Raw genomic sequence first — 14,670 nt, 5'->3', positions numbered from 1 at the left:
TGGAAATTTTCCATACTCCATATATTTTATTTTCCTTTGACCTTGTATCATCTATGTCACCTGGTATGTTAAACTGCAGTCAGGCTCAGAGCCCCTTATAACTGATACAAGACTGTGGTGTAGGCAAATTTTGTGGAGTGAGCTTTGTAGAAAGCAAAATGAACTGAAGGGAAAAAGAACACAGGTGATGTTTTGGCTGCTGCAGGTGCCTGTGTTTCTATGTGAGTTAGCACAAGCAAAATATTTTTTAGCATTTTGTAGAATGTACCACCATTTATTATACTTAATGAAATTTTACCCATCCTGTGATTATCAGTCTAAACTAGGTATAAAAATTGCTATTGTAATCTCAGAAGACAGTGACCCATAAAAGGTGTATGATTGAAAATCAGATATATAATTGAAAATGTGATCATTGTTTCTTTAAATACACATTTATGTGTTAGTGCCATCTGGCAGTACCTAGATCTGCCCTTGATTTAGCTGACATTGCCTGGCTGATCAGGTACAGGCATCAGGATAGATGTGGGTCACGAAGACATTCTCCCCTGAGATAAGAGAGGCCTTATTATCATTTATTTTTCTCGTAAGAATGAGGCTTTTGGAAACCCAGTCACAGAGGAAGGGATCACTGGGGAGGCAGAGCTGTACATGTACATGGTGGCTTCTGCTGTTTGAGGTGATTGAATTTCCACTTGCTTTTCCTCATACCTGTACGTTCCTGTCTGATAAGGATTTCAGAAACTTCTACACTTGAGCCACAATTAATTGTACCAATGATTTCTTCCATTTACGTGCCTAATTACCTGACGAAGTCTGCAAATCAACCTGGCTGCAGTCAGAGCACAAATAATTGCACCTTCAATTTAGAGCACAAGAAGATGTGCATGGTCATAAGGGGAACAACTAAGTATTGCTTGTGGGCCCTTCCTGATAAAGTGGCTGTAGCTGAGGGATTGATTTAATTCTTCTCCTTAGCCCAACAACAATAGCTTTATTTGTAATCTGAATAATATGTTTTTCTTTTCTTTGTAACCTTCGCATTAAGCAGTAATTACTGGGTGGCTGACAGAACTAGAACGGGTCTTATTTTTTTAAAAAGAGTTTATGCCCTGTTCTTACTTGGTTTGCTTAAATATTTTAAGTTGCAACCTTAAAATAAATTATTAACAAAAGCACCAAGGGTTTCTTTCATTCATTGCTCACTTGCAGGGTTACCTAAATATGCAACTAATAACCACAGGGAATGCATAGAAAACAGAAAATAAAGCATTCTTATTGCAGTGTCTTGCAGTGAATTGGCTACTGACATAGATCTATTCAGATGGGGTGGTACATTTCCTGGTAGATAGCGAGTAGTATATAGGCAGCTTTTGGGTAAACTGCAATTTTTGATTGCCACTTTGGTAAAGGCACCCAGAAGAATTAATGTGTTATTTTTAGTAGCTTCTTGTTTTAGAAGCTGGCATATGCAATTACTCTTGGTGTAGCTGTACATTGCAACACTTTATCTTATTCTCTGGGATGTTTTCAGATGTCTAGTTTTTTATTCAGTTTTTCCATTCTTACTTAAAGAACAATCCAGCTTTCTGCTTGTAACTCATAACTGCACAGGATAACATTACTCAGGTAATAAAATTATCAAGTAATAATGTCCTATTTCAATTTTGTAGCAAAATCCTGTTTGCAGTATGATGTATAAATAAAATAATGTATGTATACTCTCCTTCTAGGGGAAATAATGGAATAATTACTATCAAGATCTGTTTTGCTAGGTCAGAAGAATGACTCTTATAAAATGGCCCCAGTTTACCACATTCCAACTATGGTACATAAGAAACCATTTAGATGTATTTTAATTAAGATTAATATCACCAATGTAGATATGCAGTTCTTACTATACTGGATTAGAACTTCAAAGGTTTTCGTATGGGATATATTGCTTCAATTTGTCTTGCTACATCATGTTGAAACATCATGAAATTAAAATATTGTGTTGTTTTGCAGATTATTCTGTTGTAGACAGGTAGTCTTGATGAACTGATGAGATTATTACTTTTATTTCACTTTTAAATGTGTGATAATCCATGCTTTTTGCCCTCAAAGACTTCTGTAGAAAACATTAAAGGAAATAGGACTCCAGGTTACTGATTGATTTGATTTTAAAAGCTGAGCTTTTTACTGACACTAGTTTTCATGAAAAAAATCAGTGTCCGGTCCCTATTTACTTCCAAGAAAGTCTAAGTGAGAAGACTCTGCAAAGAAAAATGTCTTTGGGTCCTCTGTTGCTGAAAGGTGTGATGGGGTTATTTGTGAGGCTTGTGATGACCAATTACACTAGGGACAGAAGGGAAGAGTTATTAATTTTTGAACAAACTGGTCCATCAGACCAACTTGTGTCAGAGTCAGTTTTGTCAGAGCCACTTTTGGTTTGTTGCCCTTGGTTGGTTTTGAGCTTTTTTTACTATCTTCTGACTGGGTAAGTTAGAAAGGTTGGAGTTCGGTCTCTGGGCTTTGTTTTTCCACTCAGTGTGCTGCACAACAGCTACTTCAGTACTTTATTTTTATTTTCAATACCCTCTACCCAGCAGAGTCATGGGGATTTGGCTGCAGGTCTCCACACTCCTTGACTTGAGGAGTTGCTTCCTTCAAGGGCCGCTGTAGTCAGGAATCACGGGTGCAGCATGTAGCCAGCTGCTGACTTCATCACTTGGGGGTAGTTTTAATGTTATTCAAAATTTTGATCCTGTGGGAACAGCTAGAGCTGCCTAAATTTGTAATCTCATAAGTTGTAATATAGCTGCTTCCAGAAAATTTCATAAATTGTTTACACCAAGGAGACAGGGATATAAAAGATTATTCAGTTACTCAACAGGGAATAAGGAACATACGGTACTATGAGCTGTAGAAAACAGGAAGAAAACCCACAGGCATAGAATAAAAAAAAATGGAAAGAAGGAAATTTTCTTGTGAAAGTCAGGTATTGACTGCATCGACACATTTGATACAATTCTTTTTTATGAATTAGCTAAAAAATAATTTTTTTTAGGTTTCCACCCATTTGAAAAGACATTTGCTAATCATTATCACTTGTCTGTGATAAAATCCACACTACTGTTCTTTGGGTGGTTTGTTTGCTTTAGCTTGTTTGGGTTTTTTTTTTCCTGTCTTTGCTCTGAAAGTAGTTTGTATTTTATGAACATTCAAAATTACCAGTGAACGCATTTTTGCGTGGCATGAATCTGGGAAAACTCCTTTTGTAACTTATTTAATAAGTTATTCAGATTATTTGTCCATGTAGGCCTGGATTTTGACTTCTAGTAGCTTGTTTTAGGGGACAGACTGAGTATGTTCATTCACTCTTGTTAAAAAACAAGCAAGTATTTAGAAAAAGGAAATGAAAGGTGATACTTTTTTAATTTTTAATCTGGAGAATCATGGAGTATTGCAAGAATCCTTTTCCTTTAAGGCCTACAGTATATCTCTTGAAGTGTATATAAGAAAAACACAGTATTATAGCCTGTCTGGTAGCCCAACACCTTCGAGTCAAATATTTTCCTCTGCCTCCAGATATTTCAGTAGGAGCTGTTGAAGTGGATCTAGAGGAATTATTTGGCTCTTATATTAAAGCTCAAAGCCAAGCAGAGATTTTGAGCTGAGAATCTGTTGTGAGTACTGGATCTGTAGACAACAAATTACCTTCAGTGCATTAATGGAAAATTCAGTGACAGAGCTGGTTTTGTGCATTGCAGAGATATCTTTTATTTAAAGAAAATAGTAAATTAGACATGAGAAATAACTCAACTATTGTTATTTCATACTGCATGAAAATACAGTACCTAATCCCCAGCTGGCAAAGGCCGTGGGCACCTTTCTCTAAGCTTCACTAATACAGTTTTTTGCTCTTCTGTGTTCTTTATGCAACCGTGCTAAACACAGAGCTATGCGTAAAGTAGAAACTCCATGTGGAATGACAAAATGTCTTCTTGTGGGTCATCCTCTGTTTTTCCTCTCCATCTTGCTTTATTTTTATTAACTGCACAAATACCAGATCTAGGCACCTTCTCTGCTTAGTTCTGTATGTCCCTTGCAGGGCTAGAACTTCCCAGCTGCCACAGGAGCTTTTTCTGAGAGTTGGATGGTCACAATGGATTATTTATCCCTACAATCAAAGGTTCATTTGAGTTGTTTCTCAGAATGTCTAAGCTTCTAGAGCAGACCTTAGTGTATCTATGCATTTCTTTGGTTTTCAATAAAAACAACATCTGGAAAAGCTTGTCAGTAGGAGCATCTTGACTCAATCCATACTCAGTTTCAGAGAGACTTCAGTTTCCTGCTGTACTGGGGGCAGCTACAATGTAATGTCACTGAAAGGAAATAAAAGATAACGTGGTGGTGCAATCATTAAATGTAGATGCCGGAGAGCGTTGTGAGAACAGGACACACATGCTTGTGGTGAGTTGACCTGTCCAACAGCTCAGTATCATGAAGTCATTTGCTCATTCTGCTTGCTTGTGGGACCAGGGTGGAAACAGGAAGAGAGAACTTGTAGGTCCAGATGAAGACAGTTGGATAAATGGAGGAAAGACAAAATAAAACAAGTGATGCAAAGGAAATCACCAACTGCCTTCCAGGCAACTAGCGGTAGAAGAAGAGGACACAGTCTTAAGCTGCACCAGGGGAGGCTTAGTTTGGACATTAGGAAGAATTTCTTCCCAGAAAGGGTGATTAGATATTTGAATGGGCTACCCAGGGAGGTGGTGGAGTCACCGTCCCTGGAGGTGTTTAAGGAAATGGCACTCAGTGCCATGGTCTGGTTGACAAAATGGTGTTTGGTCATGGGTTGGACTCCAAGGTCTGGGAGGTCTTTTCCAACCTAATGGATTCTGTGATTCCCACAGGCAGCTCCATGCCCAGCCAGTCTCTGAGCAATGGTCACTTGGAAGACTGTGTCACCCCCCAGTTTCTGTCCTACCCCTTCAGCCTATCTGTTGAAGTTTGCCCTAGGCTTTCTGCTGATGGACATGCCCACGAGGCAGAACTGTCTTAGCACCTGGAGAAGAAGACAGGACTTTGTCTCACCATGAGTCATTTGCATTTTCTCTAGACCAATCAAGAGCTAATACCTTGTTGGGTGGTTCACATTTCCCCATGAAACGTAATGGATAAAGAACCTTTGGAGTGTTATGTGTAGATAGGGTTGACCACTAGGTAAGAAGAATTTGCAGGGGAGAAAAGCTGGAGTTTTACATTATCTGGAAGTATACTGAAAAAAAATCAATGAATCCTGTAAAATGGCCAAGAAATTCCTGATAAGGTGTTTTTTTATTTGCTTATTTTTTTTTTTTTTTTTTTTTTTTTTCCCTAGTTTTTTTTAGTTGTTTCTTTTTTTTTTGGACCTGTTGTCTTTCTATAAATGCTTTTTTGCAAACTCTCTGTGTGTGTATGTGTGTGTGAAAAATGTAATGTTTTTAAGTGAAATGTGGTCATGGTTCCACTGAGTTATTACACATATTAATTCTATATAACATAGCATATTGTATTAAATCTAAAAATTTCCTGATCAATTCCCTGGCTTTTTTTTCCCTAAAAAATGCAGGAGTAAGCCATATCTTTATTTCTGATCATAGAATCATAGTATTCCTCTGCTTTAAATAAAATTCCATTTTTTGGAAAAGCAGGTAACTTAATCATGAAGTGGACTGTGAAAAACCAGGCAATAAATTTCTAAATAGAGTCCACTGATACTGGCGAAATAATGTTGTTTGCTACAGTTTTGTTCACAAATATTTGCATAAAGAGATGCTGGTTTACCATTCTCACACAACCTTGGAAAAATCATCTAACTTTCTACTGCCTCAGATCCCTCTAAACACAGAGATTACAGTGTTCCGTCTTCTGGTACTGACAGTCTTTGGTTTATTTACACTTTAATTTATTTATAGGAATGTTGCCTTGAATAATGTTTAACTGTATATATATTCAGTGATATGTGTATGTGTGTACATTCGTATGTGCACACAGAATCTTATTAAGGCAAATTTGGATTTAAATTACTTGTTCTATTTCTAAGTAACTTCTATGTAAATCTGAAAACAAATAGAAAAATATTGATGTAAATTTGCAAAAATAACCTTTAAAATGTGTTCCATGGTTTGACAACTCCTGATTTAATCTCAGTCATGTAAAAAAAAAAGTTTTTGCAATTCCATTTTTCGGGCCTCTTAAATGGCATAGAATTAAGTGTGGGTACAAATACCTGAACACAAATTTTGTGCTTTTTTTTTCCAAAAGGCAATTTTGGTTTTTTCTAACCTAGCAGTGCTCTTACTTGAAAGTCATGCACCAGTGCAGAGCTCAGTTTCATACCACTAAATATACAGACACTGTGTTCAATTTAAATTGTAAAATTATGTGGCATAAACTTGAGTATGACTTCTGTGACATTACTGCAGTTTAGTAACCTTCCCTGTTTATCTAACCTTCAGTGAAGTGTGATATTGTGTTATCAAGCAGATCTGGACATTAATGGCAAAACTGATGATGTCAGTTTTAAAGGTCATCTCTTATGGGACCTTGCAAATATATTGAGAAATAAAAATACATTTTAAAAACTTTTTTAAGCAATCAGGTATACTTTGTATAACTCTGTTTCTGAGCAATGAAAAGGACAAATTCCATCAAACAATGTTGTTATATCTGTAGAAAAATCTGTGAGTATGCAACATGTATAACCTGTATTCATGTATTTTTTATGTTTGTTTTTTTTTTTTTTTTGAAAAATAGTATTTTACTTAGTTGGGGGATTTTTCTTCAAGATAATAAGAATGGAAGAAATATGTTACTATCTTGTGACATTTCATTAAAATTAGGATCAGCAAGACTGTGAAAATACCCTTTTGACCATAAATGACTGTGCCAGTATTTATATAGACTTCTGTTACATCAGTAACCTGAGTAAAATCATGTTTTTGTCTGCTGCTCTGTCATCTTTTTCTGTCCTTGGCATTACTTGCTGTAGTAAAATACTTTAAGAATTTTCTTTCATTATGGCAAATGAATTGTTGATTTCCTCTAGATGCTAACAATGTGTGGGCTTACTGGAAATGAGCCGCTTGCTGTATTTCCGTGTAATCCTGCAGGCAGTGTTCAAGATGCAGAGATACCTTTTCATAATCAGACAAAAATCTCATTAGCTTCAAGATGAGACTTTTGTGAGGAAAAGAAGAAGTAGCATGGTGGGAATACTGGAGCTTTGGTCTGATGAGAACACAGGGAACATAACCTGAAGTCACAGCAGAGCCTTCAGTGAGCCTGAAACCCTCAAAAGGGTGTGTGACTCCTCTTGACAACCAACTGTGTGGAGATGAGATTTGCAGGGGAGGTTGGAAAAGTGTTGTAAATAGTTTTGTTTAATAAAACAGCGATTCATTAGCCATTATTCTGTTACATGCAGAAATCCCTATTGGTAGGGATTCTGTAGTTTTCATGTATCTACATCTTGTCATAACTTTGTTATTCTCCTTAACTCTCCAAGTGTTTATGCTGGGTTGGAAAAAGGATACAGTATTTTTATTTCTGAAACTGTTAGAAACAAACTATAAAAGATTGTGAATACAGGATGAAAAGGGATAATAACTTTGAAATCCTGAGGCTCAATAACATTGCCTCTAATGCTGCAGTAACTCTACATTGCATTATAGCTCTTCATAGAAGTGTGTTGCATTCAACTCAGCTCCCAAAAGCCAAAGGAATTCCCTTGCCTTCTGTAGCTTTTTTCTACATTGTGACTGTTCTTTTTAGTTCAAATACAAACCAGTTCTGTCATCCATTGTTATTTTATCCAAGTCTCTCTCTGCCCCAGCTATTCAACAGTCCTTATAGCAGTATTTTCCATGACCTGCATTTTCCGTATTTCCTTTGCTTCCTCCTTCTTGTTTTTCTGTACTGAAAATGTGAATACTGCTGTGTTAGTTAAAAAAAGCAGAGGGCCACAGATTTTGACTTGTGAATGTGCCACACTGTTTTGATCAGTTGTGCTGACCCATCTCTCTGCTTTTGTATGTATTGCATGCATGAGTAATGACCAAAATTTTAAACTCATCTGCTGTGATTAGACCTTGGACAAGGGTTTTGGCAGAATGCTTTAGAAGTTATGCTTTTACTTGTTTGTCTAATGTAATAGCCAGCTCATTGTGTTTAAGCAAATGTTACAAGGTACACTGAAAAATGAATGGGAAGATGTGGAGTGTATTCTTAATGCTGGCTGTAATACATTAAATAGATTCCATAAATGTTTCTGGTATTTTTTTGTGAGCAGTTGGAACTAAGGTTGTTGACAAAGCTGTTCCAAAATACCCCAAATTACCAAAACTCAGTTCATGAATAGGCACTTGCAGGTCCAGGGAAAATCTCTCTCTCTTTAGAACAAAAATGACCAAGCTGAAAGAAAGCACAAAATGTTTTGCAAGGTTAACAACCAGTGTGAGTGATCGACACTTCTCAGAATGACTTATATGTGCACATTTATTCTTTAAGTTTATTTTTGCTTAGAAGAGGTGAGTTTTGGTTTGTTTTAGTTGTTTTGGTCTAGGTTTGTTTTCAGGTTGGCTCTGCAAAAGGAGGGCTTTGTCTTACCAGCACAGCCCAAAAAAATAAAAATGTGAAGACAGATTGTTCCCATATCCAAATCCTGCACCTGTTCTGGGCAGGGTAATTACTAACAAGCTGCTCTCTTTCTAAAATACCGATTATCCACAGAGCTGATAGAGTCCTGCATTCCTCTTAAAGTGGCATTTTACAATGACTCTGAAAAGAAATGCCAATGTTTTCATGAATAAAGATATTGACCGGGGAAAGTAATTGTGTGGCCATAATCATTCAGATAAGAACTGGAGCAACAGGGTCTTATAACACAGCAAACTGTAAAGGGAACATGAGGGATGAAAATGATAGGTACTTATGCAAATGTATTATAACTATTCTGTGCCACTTTGTGGATCTGTCTTTTAGTCTCTCTTGCCATCTAGGCCATGTGATTAGTCAAAAACAGTTGGAAAAAAAATGGACACAATCATTTGATCACAAAATCAGAATGCTTGCTGGGGTAATTTCCCTTCAAATAGCACACTGCACACCCAGGGCAGATATTATTTAATATCACCAGCTCTATAAAGAGTTTTGTAAAGACTACAGTATTTCTGTTATAAGTCTCTTGAGTCTGTCTTTTAAAACACCTGAAATGCAACATGAAACTATTTGTCTTTTTTCATTTATCACCTTCTCTTCATGTTTGGGAAATGCAAATGGTAAGAGTTTAATGAAGTAGATGCTGGAGGAGTCATTAAGTGATACTGTTGTGATATATCTAAGCTACAGAGAGACTCATTCTCATTCCTACTGCAAAGCAAATTACATTTACTTTTCCTCTCTAATGCACTTTTCCCCTGAAATTCTTGCCAAAATAAGGGAAGGCTGTGATTCTTAGTGCTTTCCTCTGTAGGCTCTGTCCTGGTGACAGTACAGCAAGAGTATATTAAAAAACCAAAAGACAGAAGAAAGCAGATTATTCATTCAAGGCTTCAGAAGATGCTATTCTGGCAGAAACTGCTACAGGCCATAGGTCTTCTAGCTGAGATACTTTGTCTGCCTTCCATGCCTCAACACAAAACCAGGCAACCACCAGACACTGCTGCAGCTCAGTGCTGGTGGATTTTCCGTTCCAAATACCCACAGTCTAAGAGCAAACAGCAATGTGCATCTGCACACCTGTACCACCAAACACTTCAGCCTGGTAAAGTTCACTCCAGACTGCAGAAACAAGGGCAGAATCTCTGCTTTCACTTTGAGCTGTACCCAGCTCTACACACAAACTGGTTGAATTCTTGTTCTTAATTTTTATAGAAAAATGCATATTTTCTATATTTGACTCATCTCACCATTTATCACCTGAGTCAATTGCAGCACAGGCAGGTAGTTCTAGGAGAAAAAGCAGCTTACTTAAAGCCAGCTCCCAGGGTTAGCTTGTCTCTGAAAGTCTCCCAATAGAGATGCTGGATTTTAACTAACCTTCATCTTCTAGAAAAACCTAGCAGAGGCACTCTGTAGTCCCCAGGCCAATGCCCTTCCATGTGCCTACTTCTACCAGGAAGTCGCTACTACTTCTGTCATTATTTCCATTGTAGAAATTGTATGGTGCTTTACACAAATAGCTTTCCAAGAAATCAGGAAAATGCTATTAAGATAATTCAAAAACATGACTTATTAATGCAGCAGGTTGCGCCAATATTTTCCGACCTTTTGTTGTCTTACAACAACCTTAGTTGTACATGTTTGCTAGAAAAAATATGTCTTAGACTTTTTATCCTCATTGATTAAAAATAAAACTGTACAAGCCAATAAGTTTTAGGAAGGAAACTGTGATTTTTATTTTTTTTTTTGTCATGCTGTTTACAAGAAAGACTGTAAGTTTATTCAGGTAAAAATATGGAAATATTTGAGGGTTTTTGTGTTTCTTTAAGATAGTACATCTCTTAATTTTAAGAGTTTCTTTTTCCCAAATTGATATCCCCAATATAAGTTAAAATATGCACTTCATTTTCTATGTCAAGGGATAAAAAATATTTCCGAATGAAATACATTTAATGGAACTTAGTTTCACATTGTCATTCTTATTGTAATAGGAACTTGGGACGTATCTTCTTGTTACAGTCACACAGCTATTATGGAGATATTTTTGTAGTTTTTTTTTTTTTTAAGGTGAAACATCTACATTTCATGACTTGCATTTCATTCAAAAGTAGAGAACAACAACTCAGAACAGCCTTCTACCACAGGGTTAGAATGACATAGACAGTGGGATCGAGGGCACTCTTAGCAAGTTTGCTGATGACACCAAGCTGTGTAAGAGGGACCTGCACCTTGGAGGGAGTCCAGAGGAGGCCACAAATATGGTCAGAGGGCTGCAGCATCTTTCCTGTGACGAGAGGCTGAGAGACTTGAGACTGTTCAGCCCAGAGAAGCAAAGGCTCTGGGAAGACCTTAGAGCACCTTCCAGTACCTAAAGGAGCTACAAGAGAGCTGGAGAGGGCCTATTTGCAAGGGCATGGAGTGACAGAACAAGCGAGAATGGCTTTAAACTGAAGGGGGACGTGTTTACATTAGACATAAGGAAGAAATTCTTCACTGTGTCAGTGGAGGCACTGGAACAGGTTGCCAAGAAAAGCTGTGGATTTCCTGGCAGTGTTCAAGACCAGGTTGGATGGGGCTTTAAGCTACCTTGTCTGGTGGAAGGTGCTCATGGCAGAGGGGTTGCAATGAGATGATCTTTAAGGTCCCTTCCAACTCAAACCATTTTATGATTCTGTGCCCTAGATTGTGATATTCAAAGCTGTATCTTGCTAGTGCTTAAAAGATTTTTATACTTGTAGTGAATTAGTTCCCCATCAGTCTGTAAATTCTATTTGGAGAGGGAGGATATATTTGGAAATCAGCCTAGAAAAGGAGAGAGAAAAATGCTTCAGCATATTTGACTTATATTTTTCTTTGTGTGTTTGCTGGGTGTATTTTTTTCAGCATTTCCTACTGAAATACCTTGTTTTGCAGTGGTGAGTGGGATTTAACATAGAGGGATGCTGAAGGGTTGAGATGACTCATGCTTTCCTTTGACAGCCTCAACCTGTCATCCCTCACATCCAGTCTGAAGGTTTTTGTTTTTGTTTTTTGTTTGGTTACTACTGCAGAGTTTGCAACCTCTGTAAGATTATATCATACATGTAGTATATAGTTTTTAAGACCAGTCTTTTCTTTTAGGGGTCTTTTCAACAGATATTAAGTGGAGACAATCACAAAGCAGAAACTTTAGGCTCTGAGGCTACAATGTCCATTCACCTATATGGGCTGAGTTCCCTCATGTTGGTGAATAATAGCTCTTGGTAAATGTGTTCTTTAACATTTGGCAGGAGTAGGCATTAGGTTCTCTAACATTGGTGTACAGTTCTTTGTGCATGCAGTATTTAATTTTTCTCTTTGTGGCTGTGTTTTACTAAGGTATTAGTCAGAAATTACATTCAGAAATATATATTACTAACGGATTTTTTTTTGGCAACAAGGCAATTAAATGGTTTGTGAAAAAGCTACTCTAAATAATGAGAAAACTTGCAATTGCATTATGCTTTGAGCAGCCATTTTCTGATTCATTAGAGTTAGATTGTAAAATCTATAATAATATAACAGTGTTATATGTAAACCACCATATTCAAGAGTTGATGTTTTTCAAACCACATTAATAGAAGAGCCTGTTTAGCAGGTTAGATCCTTAAATCTCCATCTGTGTGTTCAGTTGTTATGTGGTAGTTTGCAGTTACAGGGAAATTGTAATGTCAAAACCTTCTCATTGTGTGGCTCTCTGTGATGTTTCTTTTTCAATGCCTCTGTCTTCTAATCACTCTCAAAAAGGACAGCTTTTGTCTTGTCACAGTCCAAGCATCTATTTATCTGCCTTTTGCTTATGATCATTTTTAAAGGCAGTGTGAGTCTGAAACTATTTTATTGTTGAAGAACAGCAGCTTACTCTGTTTTAAAACTTTGTAGGTCACAGTCCAAGAGTTGAATTCATTAACATCAAAAAAATTGATTGCAGATGTCCTTCATACTAATTGTACTATGAATTCACCTTATAATAATTTTTCTAATATTTCATCAAATATATATGTTTGTGTACAATAACTTTTTAAATGTCTTACAAGAATGTTGTCACTCAATATCAAAACAACATCATGACCTTTGATAAATTGTAATATAACTTGATACAACTCATACATTTTATCCAAATATTGAAACAAAGTACTTTATTTTTAATGGAAGTTGAGTTCTTTGTATGCCAGTCTCCAAGATTTCAGCTATCTGGAAGCTCTCTTCTTTCTCACTGTGGGTACCTGTAAGCTTTGTGTGCTCAATACTTGATTCAACTGTTTGCTATTCTCGTTGCAAAAATTTGCACAAGTATTTAGAATGAAGCCTTATTTTTAGAAACTAAACAATATTCATGTCTGCAGAGAAGAATGTCTTGAATAATGAGGACTTGGTACAGTTTTTAGAGGCTTTGGTACATTCATCAAGTTGTCCAGCTTCTGTCATTTTAAGCCAATCCTTTGGAATAGAGTTTCATGATGCTCAGAGGGAAACTACTGTTTTCTCACCACCACTTGGTTTTATGAGCTGCCAGTTCTTTTATCTGTCAAACGTCATAGAAATAAGGCTAATACTGTTATGTTTAGAGTAAGTCTGTGTTTTCTAGAGTGAGCTATTAACATTAAAACAATTCTTACTTAAGGTAAAATAATAGCGTGGGTATGGATTTAAATGCAGGACACAGAAGTTCTGTATTTTTATGAAAATGCTGCGGATCATTGCAATGTCAGTGTGGTCAGAGCTGTCCAGAAGGGATTGAACCATGCAATCCTCATATCCTTGGGATCACCAAAGAGGCTCATGAAGCCATCATGCAGGCCTTGAAAACCTGGTCTTTAAGGCTAGTCAGGAAGCTGCTGTGGTAATTTATATTTCACAGGGTGGGAGGGAATCTGAAAGAGCTGAAGAAAATGAGGGGAGCAGACAGGCTGGCATGGGGCTGGGAAGCAGGGGCAATGGGATGGAGAATGGAGACGAATGCCAGGAGTTCCTTCTTACACCATTTTTTCCCCCTGTGAGCCAAGGACAGGAGTCCTGATCTTCAGTTAAAAACCCTTTGGTATCAAAGATTTGTTGTTGGTCGTGGTAATCAGGTTCTTCTGCACAGTGATTCCCAGGAAAGCTGCACAGAGTTCAATGTCGGAGGGACTGGCCTTCATCTGCTTATGTTTCCTGGAAAAGAGGACCAGGGAGAGAAAATGGCTTTTACAGGCAGAAATGAATGTCTGAGTGGCTGAAAAAATATTAAAAAGTTAAAGACACTGTTGGAGCTGCTGTTGTGGGTGATGTGTGGTGTTGAGGTTATGTGTGTCAGCTAAGAAGTCACAAGAGCATTGCCTCTTTTTGTTAAGACTTCTCCATTTCACAATGATTATAACTCAGAAAAGCAAAATGAAATAATGCATATGTGAAAAAGTTTGAACATGCTTTTGGAAGCTTATAAAACAGAACAAGGACGTGCTTTCCTGCAACTTAGTCCTCCCAATAGAATAAACTGGCTGAGGTGGCTGTCCTCATCCCTCTGCCCTTTTGCCCAGTGGAAAAGATGAAAGAACATTCTCGGTGTGTATCACAGGATTAACAAAACCAGTACTGAGGATCAAATAGGAGAGACTCCACATAATCTCTCATCTTTCGTGGCAGTCATTCCCTGTGCATTCAGTGGAGAGGCAGCCTCACAGAGCTCTGCTGGTGCACGTCCTGGCAGTGGGAGGAGTAGAGAAGCTTTTATATGCTGTTGTGAACTAAAGGGCAAGTGTGAACTAAAGCCATGTTTTTACCCCACCTGGTATTTAGTTGGAGCTTAGTGGGAGCTTGTGTTGATTGTGGAGCGCTTGTATAAATACCTCACCTTTGTAAGTAGGATGAAGTAGGATCTTCTCACAAGTTCCTCCCAGGTTTTTTTTTTTTTTTTTCACAATCTTGCGTTAGCATTTAGTTTTGGGATACTAAAGATACGAGTAATTGTGGCAGAGAAAC

General features: G+C 37.4%; 1 protein-coding gene across 3 annotated transcripts in view; it reads left to right on the top strand.

Annotated features, from left to right (window-relative positions):
* Positions 1–14,670, top strand: part of DPP10 (dipeptidyl peptidase like 10) — a 477,295-nt gene that overhangs the window by 247,909 nt on the left and 214,716 nt on the right. The window lies entirely within an intron of this gene.

The sequence above is a fragment of the Pipra filicauda genome, unplaced genomic scaffold (genome assembly GCF_003945595.2).
Source record: "Pipra filicauda isolate LSUMZ 115617 unplaced genomic scaffold, ASM394559v2 scaffold10_size6260569_pilon, whole genome shotgun sequence".
Classification (NCBI taxonomy): Eukaryota; Metazoa; Chordata; class Aves; order Passeriformes; family Pipridae; genus Pipra; species Pipra filicauda.
Note: the sequence above shows the minus strand (reverse complement) of the source record. Positions and strands in the feature narration are given on the sequence as shown.